The sequence below is a fragment of the Filicampus tigris genome, chromosome 5 (genome assembly GCF_054856515.1).
Source record: "Filicampus tigris isolate MCC_2025a chromosome 5, RoL_Ftig_1.0, whole genome shotgun sequence".
NCBI classification, from domain to species: Eukaryota; Metazoa; Chordata; class Actinopteri; order Syngnathiformes; family Syngnathidae; genus Filicampus; species Filicampus tigris.
The window spans coordinates 13,525,274-13,544,722 of record NC_141221.1 but is presented as its reverse complement, the minus strand read 5'-3'; positions in this window follow the sequence as shown (position 1 = coordinate 13,544,722).

Sequence of the window (19,449 nt, the reverse complement as noted above, 5' to 3'; positions counted from 1 at the left end):
GTTTGAAACCCTAACCCTAGTTTGAAACACTAGTTTGAAATCCTAGTATGAAATTTAACCCTAGTTTGAAACCCTAACCCTTGTTTGAAACCCTAACCCCAGTTTGAAACCCTAGTTTGAATCCCTAGTTTGAAACCCTAACCCTAGTTTGAAACCCTAACCCTAGTTTGGAACCCTAGTTTGAAACCCTAACCCCAGTTTGAAACCCTAGTTTGAATCCCTAGTTTGAAACCCTAACCTTAGTTTGGAACCCTAACCCTAGTTTGGAACCCTAGTTTGAAACCCTAACCCCAGTTTGAAACCCTAGTTTGAATCCCTAGTTTGAAACCCTAACCCTAGTTTGGAACCCTAGTTTGAAACTCTAACCCTAGTTTAAAACCCTAACCCTAGTCTGAAACCCTAACCCTAGTTTGAAACCCTAGTTTGAAACCCTAACCCTAGTTTGAAACCCTAACCCTAGTTTGAAACCCTAGTTTGAAACCCTAACCCTAGTATGAAACCCTAATTTGAAACCCTAACCCCAGTTTGAAACCCTAGTTTGAAACCCTAACCCCAGTTTGAAACCCTAGTTTGAAACCTTAACCCTAGTATGAAACCCTAATTTTAAACCCTAACCCTAGTTTGAAACCCTAACCCTAGTTTAAAACCCTAACCCTAGTTTGAAACCCTAACCCCAGTTTGAAACCCTAGTTTGAAACCCTAGTTTGAAACCCTAACCCTAGTTTGAAACCCTAGCTGGAAACCCTAACCCGAGTTTGAAACCCTAACTCTAGTTTGAAACCCTAGCTGGAAACCCTAACCCTAGTTTGAAACCCTTGTTTGAAACCCTAACCCTAGTTTGAAACCCTAGTTTGAAACCCGAGTTTGAAACCCTAACCCTAGTTTGAAACCCTAGTTTCAAACCCTAATTTGAAACCCTAACCCTAGTCTGAAACCCTAGTTTGAAACCCTAAGCCTAGTTTGAAACCCTATCCCTAGTTCGAAAACCTAGTTTGAAACCCTAACCCTAGTTCGAAAACCTAGTTTGAAACCCTAACCCTAGTTTGAAACCCTAACCCCAGTTTGAAACCCTAGTTTGAACTCCTAACCCTAGTTAGAAACCCTAACCCTAGTTTGAAACCCTAGCTGGAAACCCTAACCCTAGTTTGAAACCCTAACTGAAAACCCTAACCCTAGTTTTAAACCCTAGCTGGAAACCCTAACCCTAGTTTGAAACCCTAGCTGGAAACCCTAACCCTAGTTTGAAACCCTAGCTGGAAACCCTAGCTGGAAACCCTAACCCTAGTTTGAAACCCTAGCTGTAAACCCTAACCCTAGTTTGAAACCCTAGCTGGAAACCCTAACCCTAGTTTGTAACCCTAACTGAAAACCCTAGCTGGAAATCCTAACCCTAGTTTGAAACCCTAGCTGGAAACCCTAACCCTAGTTTGAAACCCTAACTGAAAACCCTAGCTAACCCTAACCCTAATTTGAAACCCTAGCTGGAAACCCTAACCCTAGTTTGAAACCCTAGCTGGAAACCCTAACCCTAGTTTGAAACCCTAACTGAAAACCCTAGCTGGAAACCCTAACCCTAGTTTGAAACCCTAACTGAAAACCCTAGCTGGAAACCCTAACCCTAGTTTGAAACCCTAGCTGGAAACCCTAACCCTTGTTTGAAACCCTAGCTGGAAACCCTAACCCTAGTTTGAAACCCTAGCTGGAAACCCTAACCCTAGTTTGAAACCCTAGCTGGAAACCCTAACCCTAGTTTGAAACCCTAACTGAAAATCCTAGCTGGAAACCCTAACCCTAGTTTGAAACCCTAACTGAAAACCCTAGCTGGAAACCCTAACCCTAGTTTGAAACCCTAGCTGAAAACCCTAGCTGGAAACCCTAACCCTAGTTTGAAACCCTAGCTGGAAACCCTAACCCTAGCTGGAAACCCTAACCCTAGTTTGAAACCCTAGCTGGAACCCCTAACCCTAGTTTGAAACCCTAGCTGGAAACCCTAACTGAAAACCCTAGCTGGAAACCCTAACCCTAGTTTGAAACCCTAACCCTAGTTTGAAACCCTATATGGAAACCCTAACCCTAGTTTGAAACCCTAACCCTAGTTTGAAACCCTAGTTTGAAACCCTAACCCTAGTTTGAAACCCTATATGGAAACCCTAACCCTAGTTTGAAACCCTAACTGAAAACCCTAACCCTAGTTTGAAACCCTAGCTGGAAACCCTAACCCTAGTTTGAAACCCTAGCTGGAAACCCTAACCCTAGTTTGAAACCCTAACTGAAAATCCTAGCTGGAAACCCTAACCCTAGTTTGAAACCCTAGCTGGAACCCCTAACCCTAGTTTGAAACCCTAGCTGTATACCCTAGCTGGAAACCCTAACTGAAAACCCTAGCTGGAAACCCTAACCCTAGTTTGAAACCCTAGCTGGAAACCCTAACCCTAGTTTGAAACCCTAACTGAAAACCCTAGCTGGAAACCCTAACCCTAGTTTGAAACCCTAGCTGGAAACCCTAACCCTAGTTTGAAACCCTAACTGAAAACCCTAGCTGGAAACCCTAACCCTAATTTTAAACCCTAGCTGGAAACCCTAACCCTAGTTTGAAACCCTATGTGGAAACCCTAACCCTAGTTTGAAACCCTAACTGAAAACCCTAGCTGGAAAACCTAACCCTAATTTGAAACCCTAACCCTAGTTTGAAACCCTAACTGAAAACCCTAGCTGGAAACCCTAACCCTAATTTGAAATCCTAGCTGGAAACCCTAACCCTAGTTTGAAACCCTAGCTGGAAACCCTAACCCTAGTTTGAAACCCTAGCTGGAAACCCTAACCCTAGTTTGAAACCCTAACTGAAAACCCTAGCTGGAAACCCTAACCCTAGTTTGAAACCCTAGCTGTATACCCTAGCTGGAAACCCTAACTGAAAACCCTAGCTGGAAACCCTAACCCTAGTTTGAAACCCTAGCTGTAAACCCTAACCCTAGTTTGAAACCCTAGCTGGAAACCCTAACCCTAGTTTGTAACCCTAACTGAAAACCCTAGCTGGAAATCCTAACCCTAGTTTGAAACCCTAGCTGGAAACCCTAACCCTAGTTTGAAACCCTAGCTGGAAACCCTAACCCTTGTTTGAAACCCTAACCCTAGTTTGAAACCCTAGCTGGAAACCCTAACCCTTGTTTGAAACCCTAACCCTAGTTTGAAACCCTAACTGAAAACCCTAGCTGGAAACCCTAACCCTAGTTTGAAACCCTAACCCTAGTTTGAAACCCTAGCTGGAAACCCTAACCCTAGTTTGAAACCCTAACTGAAAACCCTAGCTAACCCTAACCCTAATTTGAAACCCTAGCTGGAAACCCTAACCCTAGTTTGAAACCCTAGCTGGAAACCCTAACCCTAGTTTGAAACCCTAACTGAAAACCCTAGCTGGAAACCCTAACCCTAGTTTGAAACCCTAACTGAAAACCCTAGCTGGAAACCCTAACCCTAGTTTGAAACCCTAGCTGGAAACCCTAACCCTTGTTTGAAACCCTAGCTGGAAACCCTAACCCTAGTTTGAAACCCTAGCTGGAAACCCTAACCCTAGTTTGAAACCCTAGCTGGAAACCCTAACCCTAGTTTGAAACCCTAACTGAAAATCCTAGCTGGAAACCCTAACCCTAGTTTGAAACCCTAACTGAAAACCCTAGCTGGAAACCCTAACCCTAGTTTGAAACCCTAGCTGGAAACCCTAACCCTTGTTTGAAACCCTAACCCTAGTTTGAAACCCTAACTGAAAACCCTAGCTGGAAACCCTAACCCTAATTTAAAACCCTAACTGAAAACCCTAGCTGGAAACCCTAACCCTAGTTTGAAACCCTAGCTGGAAACCCTAACCCTAGCTGGAAACCCTAACCCTAGTTTGAAACCCTAACTGGAACCCCTAACCCTAGTTTGAAACCCTAGCTGGAAACCCTAACTGAAAACCCTAGCTGGAAACCCTAACCCTAGTTTGAAACCCTAACCCTAGTTTGAAACCCTATATGGAAACCCTAACCCTAGTTTGAAACCCTAACCCTAATTTTAAACCCTAGCTGGAAACCCTGACCCTAGTTTGAAACCCTAGTTTGAAACCCTAACCCTAGTTTGAAACCCTATATGGAAACCCTAACCCTAGTTTGAAACCCTAACTGAAAACCCTAACCCTAGTTTGAAACCCTAGCTGGAAACCCTAACCCTAGTTTGAAACCCTAGCTGGAAACCCTAACCCTAGTTTGAAACCCTAACTGAAAATCCTAGCTGGAAACCCTAACCCTAGTTTGAAACCCTAGCTGGAACCCCTAACCCTAGTTTGAAACCCTAGCTGTATACCCTAGCTGGAAACCCTAACTGAAAACCCTAGCTGGAAACCCTAACCCTAGTTTGAAACCCTAGCTGGAAACCCTAACCCTAGTTTGAAACCCTAACTGAAAACCCTAGCTGGAAACCCTAACCCTAATTTTAAACCCTAGCTGGAAACCCTAACCCTAGTTTGAAACCCTATGTGGAAACCCTAACCCTAGTTTGAAACCCTAACTGAAAACCCTAGCTGGAAAACCTAACCCTAATTTGAAACCCTAACCCTAGTTTGAAACCCTAACTGAAAACCCTAGCTGGAAACCCTAACCCTAATTCGAAATCCTAGCTGGAAACCCTAACCCTAGTTTGAAACCCTAGCTGGAAACCCTAACCCTAGTTTGAAACCCTAGCTGGAAACCCTAACCCTAGTTTGAAACCCTAACTGAAAACCCTAGCTGGAAACCCTAACCCTAGTTTGAAACCCTAGCTGTATACCCTAGCTGGAAACCCTAACTGAAAACCCTAGCTGGAAACCCTAACCCTAGTTTGAAACCCTAGCTGGAAACCCTAACCCTAGTTTGAAACCCTAACCCTAGTTTGAAACCCTAACTGAAAACCCTAGCTTGAAACCCTAACCCTAATTTGAAATCCTAGCTGGAAACCCTAACCCTAGTTTGAAACCCTAGCTGGAAACCCTAACCCTAGTTTGAAACCCTAACTGAAAACCCTAGCTGGAAACCCTAACCCTAGTTTGAAACCCTAGCTGGAAACCCTAACCCTAGTTTGAAACCCTAACTGAAAACTCTAGCTGGAACCCTTAACCCTAGTTTGAAACCCTAGCTGTATACCCTAGCTGGAAACCCTAACTGAAAACCCTAGCTGGAAACCCTAACCCTAGTTTGAAACCCTAGCTGGAAACCCTAACCCTAGTTTGAAACCCTAACCCTAGTTTGAAACCCTAACTGAAAACCATAGCTGGAAACCCTAACCCTAATTTGAAACCCTAGCTGGAAACCCTAACCCTAGTTTGAAACCCTAGCTGGAAACCCTAACCCTAGTTTGAAACCCTAACTGAAAACCCTAGCTGGAAACCCTAACCCTAGTTTGAAACCCTAGCTGGAAACCCTAACCCTAGCTGGAAACCCTAACCCTAGTTTGAAACCCTAGCTGGAACCCCTAACCCTAGTTCGAAACCCTAGCTGGAAACCCTAACTGAAAACCCCAGCTGGAAAACCTAACCCTAGTTTGAAACCCTAGCTGGAAACCCTAATCCTAGCTGGAAACCCTAGCCCTAGTTTGAAACCCTAACCCTAATTTTAAACCCTAGCTGGAAACCCTAACTCTAGTTTGAAACCCTATATGAAAACCCTAACCCTAGTTTGAAACCCTAACTGAAAACCCTAACCCTAGTTTGAAACCCTAGCTGGAAACCCTAACCCTAGTTTGAAACCCGAACTGAAAACCCTAGCTGGAAACCCTAACCCTTGTTTGAAACCCTAACCCTAGTTTGAAACCCTAACTGAAAACCCTAGCTGGAAACCCTAACCCTAATTTGAAACCCTAGCTGGAAAACCTAACCCTAGTTTGAAACCCTAGCTGGAAACCCTAACCCTAATTTGAAACCCTAGCTGGAAACCCTAACCCTAATTTGAAACCCTAACTGAAAACCCTAGCTGGAAACCCTAACCCTAGTTTGAAACCCTAGCTGGAAAACCTAACCCTAGTTTGAAACCCTAGCTGGAAACCCTAACCCTAGTTTGAAACCCTAACTGAAAACCCTAGCTGGAAACCCTAACCCTAGTTTGAAACCCTAGCTGGAAACCCTAACCCTTGTTTGAAACCCTAACCCTAGTTTGAAACCCTAGCTGGAACCCCTAACCCTAGTTTGAAACCCTAGCTGGAAACCCTAACTGAAAACCCTAGCTGGAAACCCTAACCCTAGTTTGAAACCCTAGCTGGAAACCCTAACCCTAGTTTGAAACCCTAACTGAAAACCCTAGCTGGAAACCCTAACCCTAGTTTGAAACCCTAGCTGGAAACCCTAACCCTTGTTTGAAACCCTAACTGAAAACCCTAGCTGGAAACCCTAACCCTTGTTTGAAACCCTAGCTGGAAACCCTAACCCTAGCTGGAAACCCTAACCCTAGTTTGAAACCCTAGCTGGAACCCCTAACCCTAGTTTGAAACCCTAGCTGGAAACCCTAACTGAAAACCCTAGCTGGAAACCCTAACCCTAGTTTGAAACCCTAGCTGGAAACCCTAACCCTAGTTTGAAACCCTAACTGAAAACCCTAGCTGGAAACCCTAACCCTAGTTTGAAACCCTAGCTGGAAACCCTAACCCTTGTTTGAAACCCTAACTGAAAACCCTAGCTGGAAACCCTAACCCTTGTTTGAAACCCTAGCTGGAAACCCTAACCCTAGCTGGAAACCCTAACCCTAGTTTGAAACCCTAGCTGGAACCCCTAACCCTAGTTTGAAACCCTAGCTGGAAACCCTAACTGAAAACCCTAGCTGGAACCCCTAACCCTAGTTTAAAACCCTAGCTGGAAACCCTAACCCTAGTTTGAAACCCTAGCTGGAAACCCTAACCCTAGTTTGAAACCCTATCCCTAGTTTGAAACCCTAACTGAAAACCATAGCTGGAAACCCTAACCCTAATTTGAAACCCTAGCTGGAAACCCTAACCCTAGTTTGAAACCCTAGCTGGAAACCCTAACCCTAGTTTGAAACCCTAACTGAAAACCCTAGCTGGAAACCCTAACCCTAGTTTGAAACCCTAGCTGGAAACCCTAACCCTAGCTGGAAACCCTAACCCTAGTTTGAAACCCTAGCTGGAACCCCTAACCCTAGTTCGAAACCCTAGCTGGAAACCCTAACTGAAAACCCCAGCTGGAAAACCTAACCCTAGTTTGAAACCCTAGCTGGAAACCCTAATCCTAGCTGGAAACCCTAGCCCTAGTTTGAAACCCTAACCCTAATTTTAAACCCTAGCTGGAAACCCTAACTCTAGTTTGAAACCCTATATGAAAACCCTAACCCTAGTTTGAAACCCTAACTGAAAACCCTAACCCTAGTTTGAAACCCTAGCTGGAAACCCTAACCCTAGTTTGAAACCCGAACTGAAAACCCTAGCTGGAAACCCTAACCCTTGTTTGAAACCCTAACCCTAGTTTGAAACCCTAACTGAAAACCCTAGCTGGAAACCCTAACCCTAATTTGAAACCCTAGCTGGAAAACCTAACCCTAGTTTGAAACCCTAGCTGGAAACCCTAACCCTAATTTGAAACCCTAGCTGGAAACCCTAACCCTAATTTGAAACCCTAACTGAAAACCCTAGCTGGAAACCCTAACCCTAGTTTGAAACCCTAGCTGGAAAACCTAACCCTAGTTTGAAACCCTAGCTGGAAACCCTAACCCTAGTTTGAAACCCTAACTGAAAACCCTAGCTGGAAACCCTAACCCTAGTTTGAAACCCTAGCTGGAAACCCTAACCCTTGTTTGAAACCCTAACCCTAGTTTGAAACCCTAGCTGGAACCCCTAACCCTAGTTTGAAACCCTAGCTGGAAACCCTAACTGAAAACCCTAGCTGGAAACCCTAACCCTAGTTTGAAACCCTAGCTGGAAACCCTAACCCTAGTTTGAAACCCTAACTGAAAACCCTAGCTGGAAACCCTAACCCTAGTTTGAAACCCTAGCTGGAAACCCTAACCCTTGTTTGAAACCCTAACTGAAAACCCTAGCTGGAAACCCTAACCCTTGTTTGAAACCCTAGCTGGAAACCCTAACCCTAGCTGGAAACCCTAACCCTAGTTTGAAACCCTAGCTGGAACCCCTAACCCTAGTTTGAAACCCTAGCTGGAAACCCTAACTGAAAACCCTAGCTGGAAACCCTAACCCTAGTTTGAAACCCTAGCTGGAAACCCTAACCCTAGTTTGAAACCCTAACTGAAAACCCTAGCTGGAAACCCTAACCCTAGTTTGAAACCCTAGCTGGAAACCCTAACCCTTGTTTGAAACCCTAACTGAAAACCCTAGCTGGAAACCCTAACCCTTGTTTGAAACCCTAGCTGGAAACCCTAACCCTAGCTGGAAACCCTAACCCTAGTTTGAAACCCTAGCTGGAACCCCTAACCCTAGTTTGAAACCCTAGCTGGAAACCCTAACTGAAAACCCTAGCTGGAACCCCTAACCCTAGTTTAAAACCCTAGCTGGAAACCCTAACCCTAGTTTGAAACCCTAGCTGGAAACCCTAACCCTATTTTGAAACCCTAGCTGGAAACCCTAACCCTAGTTTGAAACCCTAACTGAAAACCCTAGCTGGAAACCCTAAGCCTAATTTGAAACCCTAGCTGGAAACCCTAACCCTAGTTTGAAACCCTAACCCTAGTTTGAAACCCTAACTGAAAACCCTAGCTGGAAACCCTAACCCTAATTTGAAACCCTAGCTGGAAACCCTAGCTGGAAACCCTAACCCTAGTTTGAAACCCTAGCTGGAAACCCTAACCCTTGTTTGAAACCCTACCTGAAAACCCTAGCTGGAAACCCTAACCCTAGTTTGAAACCCTAACTGAAAACCCTAGCTGGAAACCCTAACCCTAATTTGAAACCCTAGCTGGAAACCCTAACCCTAGTTTGAAACCCTAACTGAAAACCCTAGCTGGAAACCCTAACCCTAGTTTGAAACCCTAGCTGGAAACCCTAACCCTAGTTTTAAACCCTAACCCTTGTTTGAAACCCTAACTGAAAACCCTAGCTGGAAACCCTAACCCTAATTTGAAACCCTAGCTGGAAACCCTAACCCTAGTTTGAAACCCTAACTGAAAACCCTAGCTGGAAACCCTAACCCTAGTTTGAAACCCTAGCTGGAAACCCTAACCCTTGTTTGAAACCCTAACCCTAGTTTGAAACCCTAACTGAAAACCCTAGCTGGAAACCCTAACCCTAGTTTGAAACCCTAACTGAAAACCCTAGCTGGAAACCCTAACCCTAATTTGAAACCCTAGCTGGTAACCCTAACCCTTGTTTGAAACCCTAACCCTAGTTTGAAACCCTAACCCTAATTTGAAACCCTAGCTGGAAACCCTAACCCTAGTTTGAAACCCTAACTGAAAACCCTAGCTGGAAACCCTAACCCTTGTTTGAAACCCTAACCCTAGTTTGAAACCCTAACTGAAAACCCTAGCTGGAAACCCTAACCCTAATTTGAAACCCTAACTGAAAACCCTAGCTGGAAACCCTAACCCTAGTTTGAAACCCTAACTGAAAACCCTAGCTGGAAACCCTAACCCTAGTTTGAAACCCTAGCTGGAAACCCTAACCCTTATTTGAAACCCTAGCTGGAAACCCTAACCCTAGTTTGAAACTCTAGCTGGAAACCCTAACCCTAATTTGAAACCCTAGCTGGAAACCCTAACCCTAGTTTGAAACCCTAACCCTAGTTTGAAACCCTAACTGAAAACCCTAGCTGGAAACCCTAACCCTAATTTGAAACCCTAGCTGGAAACCCTAACCCTAGTTTGAAACCCTAACTGAAAACCCTAGCTGGAAACCCTAACCCTTGTTTGAAACCCTAACCCTAGTTTGAAACCCTAACTGAAAACCCTAGCTGGAAACCCTAACCCTAATTTGAAACCCTAGCTGGAAACCCTAACCCTAATTTGAAACCCTAGCTGGAAACCCTAACCCTAGTTTGAAACCCTAGCTGGAAACCCTAACCCTAGTTTGAAACCCTAACCCTAGTTTGAAACCCTAACTGAAAACCCTAGCTGGAAACCCTAACCCTAATTTGAAACCCTAGCTGGAAACCCTAACCCTAGTTTGAAACCCTAGCTGGAAACCCTAACCCTAGTTTGAAACCCTAGCTGGAAACCCTAGCTGGAAACCCTAACCCTAATTTGAAACCCTAGCTGGAAACCCTAACCCTTGTTTGAAACCCTAACCCTAGTTTGAAACCCTAACCCTAGTTTGAAACCCTAACTGAAAACCCTAGCTGGAAACCCTAACCCTAATTTGAAACCCTAGCTGGAAACCCTAACCCTTGTTTGAAACCCTAACCCTAGTTTGAAACCCTAGCTGGAAACCCTAACCCTAGTTTGAAACCCTAGCTGGAACCCCTAACCCTAGTTCGAAACCCTAGCTGGAAACCCTAACTGAAAACCCCAGCTGGAAAACCTAACCCTAGTTTGAAACCCTAGCTGGAAACCCTAATCCTAGCTGGAAACCCTAGCCCTAGTTTGAAACCCTAACCCTAATTTTAAACCCTAGCTGGAAACCCTAACTCTAGTTTGAAACCCTATATGAAAACCCTAACCCTAGTTTGAAACCCTAACTGAAAACCCTAACCCTAGTTTGAAACCCTAGCTGGAAACCCTAACCCTAGTTTGAAACCCGAACTGAAAACCCTAGCTGGAAACCCTAACCCTTGTTTGAAACCCTAACCCTAGTTTGAAACCCTAACTGAAAACCCTAGCTGGAAACCCTAACCCTAATTTGAAACCCTAGCTGGAAAACCTAACCCTAGTTTGAAACCCTAGCTGGAAACCCTAACCCTAATTTGAAACCCTAGCTGGAAACCCTAACCCTAATTTGAAACCCTAACTGAAAACCCTAGCTGGAAACCCTAACCCTAGTTTGAAACCCTAGCTGGAAAACCTAACCCTAGTTTGAAACCCTAGCTGGAAACCCTAACCCTAGTTTGAAACCCTAACTGAAAACCCTAGCTGGAAACCCTAACCCTAGTTTGAAACCCTAGCTGGAAACCCTAACCCTTGTTTGAAACCCTAACCCTAGTTTGAAACCCTAGCTGGAACCCCTAACCCTAGTTTGAAACCCTAGCTGGAAACCCTAACTGAAAACCCTAGCTGGAAACCCTAACCCTAGTTTGAAACCCTAGCTGGAAACCCTAACCCTAGTTTGAAACCCTAACTGAAAACCCTAGCTGGAAACCCTAACCCTAGTTTGAAACCCTAGCTGGAAACCCTAACCCTTGTTTGAAACCCTAACTGAAAACCCTAGCTGGAAACCCTAACCCTTGTTTGAAACCCTAGCTGGAAACCCTAACCCTAGCTGGAAACCCTAACCCTAGTTTGAAACCCTAGCTGGAACCCCTAACCCTAGTTTGAAACCCTAGCTGGAAACCCTAACTGAAAACCCTAGCTGGAAACCCTAACCCTAGTTTGAAACCCTAGCTGGAAACCCTAACCCTAGTTTGAAACCCTAACTGAAAACCCTAGCTGGAAACCCTAACCCTAGTTTGAAACCCTAGCTGGAAACCCTAACCCTTGTTTGAAACCCTAACTGAAAACCCTAGCTGGAAACCCTAACCCTTGTTTGAAACCCTAGCTGGAAACCCTAACCCTAGCTGGAAACCCTAACCCTAGTTTGAAACCCTAGCTGGAACCCCTAACCCTAGTTTGAAACCCTAGCTGGAAACCCTAACTGAAAACCCTAGCTGGAACCCCTAACCCTAGTTTAAAACCCTAGCTGGAAACCCTAACCCTAGTTTGAAACCCTAGCTGGAAACCCTAACCCTATTTTGAAACCCTAGCTGGAAACCCTAACCCTAGTTTGAAACCCTAACTGAAAACCCTAGCTGGAAACCCTAAGCCTAATTTGAAACCCTAGCTGGAAACCCTAACCCTAGTTTGAAACCCTAACCCTAGTTTGAAACCCTAACTGAAAACCCTAGCTGGAAACCCTAACCCTAATTTGAAACCCTAGCTGGAAACCCTAGCTGGAAACCCTAACCCTAGTTTGAAACCCTAGCTGGAAACCCTAACCCTAGTTTGAAACCCTAACTGAAAACCCTAGCTGGAAACCCTAACCCTAGTTTGAAACCCTAGCTGGAAACCCTAACCCTAGTTTTAAACCCTAACCCTTGTTTGAAACCCTAACTGAAAACCCTAGCTGGAAACCCTAACCCTAATTTGAAACCCTAGCTGGAAACCCTAACCCTAGTTTGAAACCCTAACTGAAAACCCTAGCTGGAAACCCTAACCCTAGTTTGAAACCCTAGCTGGAAACCCTAACCCTTGTTTGAAACCCTAACCCTAGTTTGAAACCCTAACTGAAAACCCTAGCTGGAAACCCTAACCCTAGTTTGAAACCCTAACTGAAAACCCTAGCTGGAAACCCTAACCCTAATTTGAAACCCTAGCTGGTAACCCTAACCCTTGTTTGAAACCCTAACCCTAGTTTGAAACCCTAACCCTAATTTGAAACCCTAGCTGGAAACCCTAACCCTAATTTGAAACCCTAGCTGGAAACCCTAAACCTTGTTTGAAACCCTAACCCTAGTTTGAAACCCTAACTGAAAACCCTAGCTGGAAACCCTAACCCTAATTTGAAACCCTAGCAGGAAACCCTAACCCTAGTTTGAAACCCTAACTGAAAACCCTAGCTGGAAACCCTAACCCTAATTTGAAACCCTAACTGAAAACCCTAGCTGGAAACCCTAACCCTAGTTTGAAACCCTAACTGAAAACCCTAGCTGGAAACCCTAACCCTAATTTGAAACCCTAACTGAAAACCCTAGCTGGAAACCCTAACCCTAGTTTGAAACCCTAACTGAAAACCCTAGCTGGAAACCCTAACCCTAGTTTGAAACCCTAGCTGGAAACCCTAACCCTGTTTGAAACCCTAACTGAAAACCATAGCTGGAAACCCTAACCCTAATTTGAATCCCTAGCTGGAAACCCTAACCCTAGTTTGAAACCCGAACTGAAAACCCTAGCTGGAAACCCTAACCCTAATTTGAAACCCTAGCTGGAAACCCTTACCCTTGTTTGAAACCCTAACCCTAGTTTGAAACCCTAACCCTAGTTTGAAACCCTAACTGAAAACCCTAGCTGGAAACCCTAACCCTAATTTGAAACCCTAGCTGGAAACCCTAACCCTTGTTTGAAACCCTAACCCTAGTTTGAAACCCTAACCCTAGTTTGAAACCCTAACTGAAAACCCTAGCTGGAAACCCTAACCCTAGTTTGAAACCCTAGCTGGAAACCCTAACCCTTGTTTGAAACCCTAACTGAAAGCCCTAGCTGGAAACCCTAACCCTAATTTGAAACCCTAGCTGGAAACCCTAACCCTAGTTTGAAACCCGAACTGAAAACCCTAGCTGGAAACCCTAACTCTAATTTGAAACCCTAGCTGGAAACCCTAACCCTTGTTTGAAACCCTAACCCTAGTTTGAAACCCTAACCCTAGTTTGAAACCCTAACTGAAAACCCTAGCTGGAAACCCTAACCCTAATTTTAAACCCTAGCTGGAAACCCTAACCCTTGTTTGAAACCCTAACCCTAGTTTGAAACCCTAACTGAAAACCCTAGCTTGAAACCCTAACCCTAGTTTGAAACCCTAACTGAAAACCCTAGCTGGAAACCCTAACCCTAGTTTGAAACCCTAGCTGGAAACCCTAACCCTAGTTTGAAACCCGAACTGAAAACCCTAGCTGGAAACCCTAACCCTAGTTTGAAACCCTAGCTGGAAACCCTAACCCTTGTTTGAAACCCTAACTGAAAACCCTAGCTGGAAACCCTAACCCTAATTTGAAACCCTAGCTGGAAACCCTAACCCTAGTTTGAAACCCTAGCTGGAAACCCTAACCCTTGTTTGAAACCCTAACCCTAGTTTGAAACCCTAACCCTAGTTTGAAACCCTAACTGAAAACCCTAGCTGGAAACCCTAACCCTAATTTGAAACCCTAGCTGGAAACCCTAACCCTTGTTTGAAACCCTAACTGAAAACCCTAGCTGGAAACCCTAACCCTAGTTTGAAACCCTAACTGAAAACCCTAGCTGGAAACCCTAACCCTAATTTGAAACCCTAGCTGGAAACCCTAACCCTAGTTTGAAACCCTAACTGAAAACCCTAGCTGGAAACCCTAACCCTAATTTGAAACCCTAGCTGGAAACCCTAACTCTTGTTTGAAACCCTAACCCTAGTTTGAATCCCTAACTGAAAACCCTAGCTGGAAACCCTAACCCTAATTTGAAACCCTAACTGAAAACCCTAGCTGGAAACCCTAACCCTAGTTTGAAACCCTAACTGAAAACCCTAGCTGGAAACCCTAACCCTAGTTTGAAACCCTAGCTGGAAACCCTAACCCTAATTTGAAACCCTAGCTGGAAACCCTAACCCTAGTTTGAAACCCTAACCCTAGTTTGAAACCCTAACTGAAAACCCTAGCTGGAAACCCTAACCCTAATTTGAAACCTTAGCTGGAAACCCTAACCCTATTTTGGAACCCTAACTGAAAACCCTAGCTGGAAACCCTAACCCTATTTTGAAACCCTAACTGAAAACCCTAGCTGGAAACCCTAACCCTAGTTTGAAACCCTAACTGAAAACCCTAGCTGGAAACCCTAACCCTAGTTTGAAACCCTAGCTGGAAACCCTAACCCTTGTTTGAAACCCTAACCCTAGTTTGAAACCCTAACTGAAAACCCTAGCTGGAAACCCTAACCCTAATTTGAAACCCTAACTGAAAACCCTAGCTGGAAACCCTAACCCTAGTTTGAAACCCTAGCTGGAAACCCTAACCCTTGTTTGAAACCCTAACCCTAGTTTGAAACCCTAACTGAAAACCCTAGCTGGAAACCCTAACCCTAGTTTGAAACCCTAACTGAAAACCCTAGCTGGAAACCCTAACCCTAGTTTGAAACCCTAGCTGGAAACCCTAACCCTTGTTTGAAACCCTAACCCTAGTTTGAAACCCTAACTGAAAACCCTAGCTGGAAACCCTAACCCTAGTTTGAAACCCTAGCTGGAAACCCTAACCCTTGTTTGAAACCCTAACTGAAAACCCTAGCTGGAAACCCTAACCCTAGTTTGAAACCCTAACTGAAAACCCTAGCTGGAAACCCTAACCCTAGTTTGAAACCCTAGCTGGAAACCCTAACCCTAGTTTGAAACCCTAACTGAAAACCCTAGCTGGAAACCCTAACCCTAATTTGAAACCCTAACTGAAAACCCTAGCTGGAAACCCTAACCCTAGTTTGAAACCCTAGCTGGAAACCCTATCCCTTGTTTGAAACCCTAACCCTAGTTTGAAACCCTAACCCTAGTTTGAAACCCTAACTGAAAACCCTAGCTGGAAACCCTAACCCTAATTTGAAACCCTAGCTGGAAACCCTAACCCTAATTTGAAACCCTAGCTGGAAACCCTAACCCTTGTTTGAAACCCTAACTGAAAACCCTAGCTGGAAACCCTAACCCTAGTTTGAAACCCCAGCTGGAAACCCTAACCCTAATTTGAAACCCTAGCTGGAAACCCTAACCCTAGTTTGAAACCCTAACTGAAAACCCTAGCTGGAAACCCTAACCCTAGTTTGAAACCCTAGCTGGAAACCCTAACCCTTGTTTGAAACCCTAACTGAAAACCCTAGCTGGAAACCCTAACCCTAATTTGAAACCCTAGCTGGAAACCCTAACCCTAGTTTGAAACCCTAACTGAAAACCCTAGCTGGAAACCCTAACCCTAGTTTGAAACCCTAGCTGGAAACCCTAACCCTTGTTTGAAACCCTAACCCTAGTTTGAAACCCTAACTGAAAACCCTAGCTGGGGACCCTAACCCTAATTTGAAACCCTAACTGAAAACCCTAGCTGGAAACCCTAACCCTAGTTTGAAACCCTAACTGAAAACCCTAGCTGGAAACCCTAACCCTAGTTTGAAACCCTAGCTGGAAACCCTAACCCTAATTTGAAACCCTAGCTGGAAACCCTAACCCTAGTTTGAAACCCTAACCCTAGTTTGAAACCCTAACTGAAAACCTTAGCTGGAAACCCTAACCCTAATTTGAAACCCTAGCTGGAAACCCTAACCCTAGTTTGAAACCCTAACTGAAAACCTTAGCTGGAAACCCTAACCCTAATTTGAAACCCTAGCTGGAAACCCTAACCCTAGTTTGAAACCCTAACTGAAAACCCTAGCTGGAAACCCTAACCCTAGTTTGAAACCCTAACTGAAAACCCTAGCTGGAAACCCTAACCCTAATTTGAAACGCTAGCTGGAAACCCTAACCCTTGTTTGAAACCCTAACCCTAGTTTGAAACCCTAACTGAAAACCCTAGCTGGAAACCCTAACCCTAGTTTGAAACCCTAACTGAAAACCCTAGCTGGAAACCCTAACCCTAGTTTGAAACCCTAGCTGGAAACCCTAACCCTTGTTTGAAACCCTAACTGAAAACCCTAGCTGGAAACCCTAACCCTAATTTGAAACCCTAGCTGGAAACCCTAACCCTAGTTTGAAACCCTAACTGAAAACCCTAGCTGGAAACCCTAACCCTAATTTGAAACCCTAGCTGGAAACCCTAACCCTTGTTTGAAACCCTAACCCTAGTTTGAAACCCTAACTGAAAACCCTAGCTGGAAACCCTAACCCTAGTTTGAAACCCTAACTGAAAACCCTAGCTGGAAACCCTAACCCTAGTTTGAAACCCTAGCTGGAAACCCTAACCCTTGTTTGAAACCCTAACCCTAGTTTGAAACCCTAACTGAAAACCCTAGCTGGAAACCCTAACCCTAATTTGAAACCCTAACTGAAAACCCTAGCTGGAAACCCTAACCCTAGTTTGAAACCCTAACTGAAAACCCTAGCTGGAAACCCTAACCCTTGTTTGAAACCCTAGCTGGAAACCCTAACCCTAATTTGAAACCCTAGCTGGAAACCCTAACCCTAGTTTGAAACCCTAACCCTAGTTTGAAACCCTAACTGAAAACCTTAGCTGGAAACCCTAACCCTAATTTGAAACCCTAGCTGGAAACCCTAACCCTAGTTTGAAACCCTAACTGAAAACCCTAGCTGGAAACCCTAACCCTAGTTTGAAACCCTAACTGAAAACCCTAGCTGGAAACCCTAACCCTAATTTGAAACCCTAGCTGGAAACCCTAACCCTTGTTTGAAACCCTAACCCTAGTTTGAAACCCTAACCCTAGTTTGAAACCCTAACTGAAAACCCTAGCTGGAAACCCTAACCCTAATTTGAAACCCTAGCTGGAAACCCTAACCCTTGTTTGAAACCCTAACCCTAGTTTGAAACCCTAACTGAAAACCCTAGCTTGAAACCCTAACCCTAGTTTGAAACCCTTACTGAAAACCCTAGCTGGAAACCCTAACCCTAGTTTGAAACCCTAGCTGGAAACCCTAACCCTTGTTTGAAACCCTAACTGAAAACCCTAGCTGGAAACCCTAACCCTAGTTTGAAACCCTGGCTGGAAACCCTAACCCTAATTTGAAACCCTAGCTGGAAACCCTAACCCTTGTTTGAAACCCTAACTGAAAACCCTAGCTTGAAACCCTAACCCTAGTTTGAAACCCTAACTGAAAACCCTAGCTGGAAACCCTAACCCTAGTTTGAAACCCTAGCTGGAAACCCTAACCCTAGTTTGAAACCCTAACTGAAAACCCTAGCTGGAAACCCTAACCCTAGTTTGAAACCCTAACTGAAAACCCTAGATGGAAACCCTAACCCTAATTTGAAACCCTAACTGAAAACCCTAGCTGGAAACCCTAACCCTAGTTTGAAACCCTAACTGAAAACCCTAGCTGGAAACCCTAACCCTAGTTTGAAACCCTAGCTGGAAACCCTAACCCTAATTTGAAACCCTAGCTGGAAACCCTAACCCTTGTTTGAAACCCTAACCCTAGTTTGAAACCCTAACTGAAAACCCTAGCTGGAAACCCTAACCCTAATTTGAAACCCTAACTGAAAACCCTAGCTGGAAACCCTAACCCTAGTTTGAAATCCTAACTGAAAACCTTAGCTGGAAACCCTAACCCTAATTTGAAACCCTAGCTGCAAACCCTAACCCTAGTTTGAAACCCTAACTGAAAACCCTAGCTGGAAACCCTAACCATAGTTTGAAACCCTAACTGAAAACCCTAGCTGGAAACCCTAACCCTAATTTGAAACCCTAGCTGGAAACCCTAACCCTTGTTTGAAACCCTAACCCTAGTTTGAAACCCTAACTGAAAACCTTAGCTGGAAACCCTAACCATAATTTGAAACCCTAGCTGGAAACCCTAACCCTAGTTTGAAACCCTAACTGAAAACCCTAGCTGGAAACCCTAACCCTAGTTTGAAACCCTAACTGAAAACCCTCGCTGGAAACCCTAACCCTAATTTGAAACGCTAGCTGGAAACACTAACCCTTGTTTGAAACCCTAACCCTAGTTTGAAACCCTAACTGAAAACCCTAGCTGGAAACCCTAACCCTAGTTTGAAACCCTAACTGAAAACCCTAGCTGGAAACCCTAACCCTAGTTTGAAACCCTAGCTGGAAACCCTAACCCTTGTTTGAAACCCTAACTGAAAACCCTAGCTGGAAACCCTAACCCTAATTTGAAACCCTAGCTGGAAACCCTAACCCTAGTTTGAAACCCTAACTGAAAACCCTAGCTGGAAACCCTAACCCTAATTTGAAACCCTAGCTGGAAACCCTAACCCTTGTTTGAAACCCTAACCCTAGTTTGAAACCCTAACTGAAAACCCTAGCTGGAAACCCTAACCCTAGTTTGAAACCCTAACTGAAAACCCTAGCTGGAAACCCTAACCCTAGTTTGAAACCCTAGCTGGAAACCCTAACCCTTGTTTGAAACCCTAACTGAAAACCCTAGCTGGAAACCCTAACCCTAATTTGAAACCCTAACTGAAAACCCTAGCTGGAAACCCTAACCCTAGTTTGAAACCCTAACTGAAAACCCTAGCTGGAAACCCTAACCCTTGTTTGAAACCCTAGCTGGAAACCCTAACCCTAATTTGAAACCCTAGCTGGAAACCCTAACCCTAGTTTGAAACCCTAACCCTAGTTTGAAACCCTAACTGAAAACCTTAGCTGGAAACCCTAACCCTAATTTGAAACCCTAGCTGGAAACCCTAACCCTAGTTTGAAACCCTAACTGAAAACCATAGCTGGAAACCCTAACCCTAGTTTGAAACCCTAACTGAAAACCCTAGCTGGAAACCCTAACCCTAATTTGAAACCCTAGCTGGAAACCCTAACCCTTGTTTGAAACCCTAACCCTAGTATGAAACCCTAACTGAAAACCCTAGCTGGAAACCCTAACCCTAGTTTGAAACCCTAACTGAAAACCCTAGCTGGAAACCCTAACCCTAATTTGAAACCCTAGCTGGAAACCCTA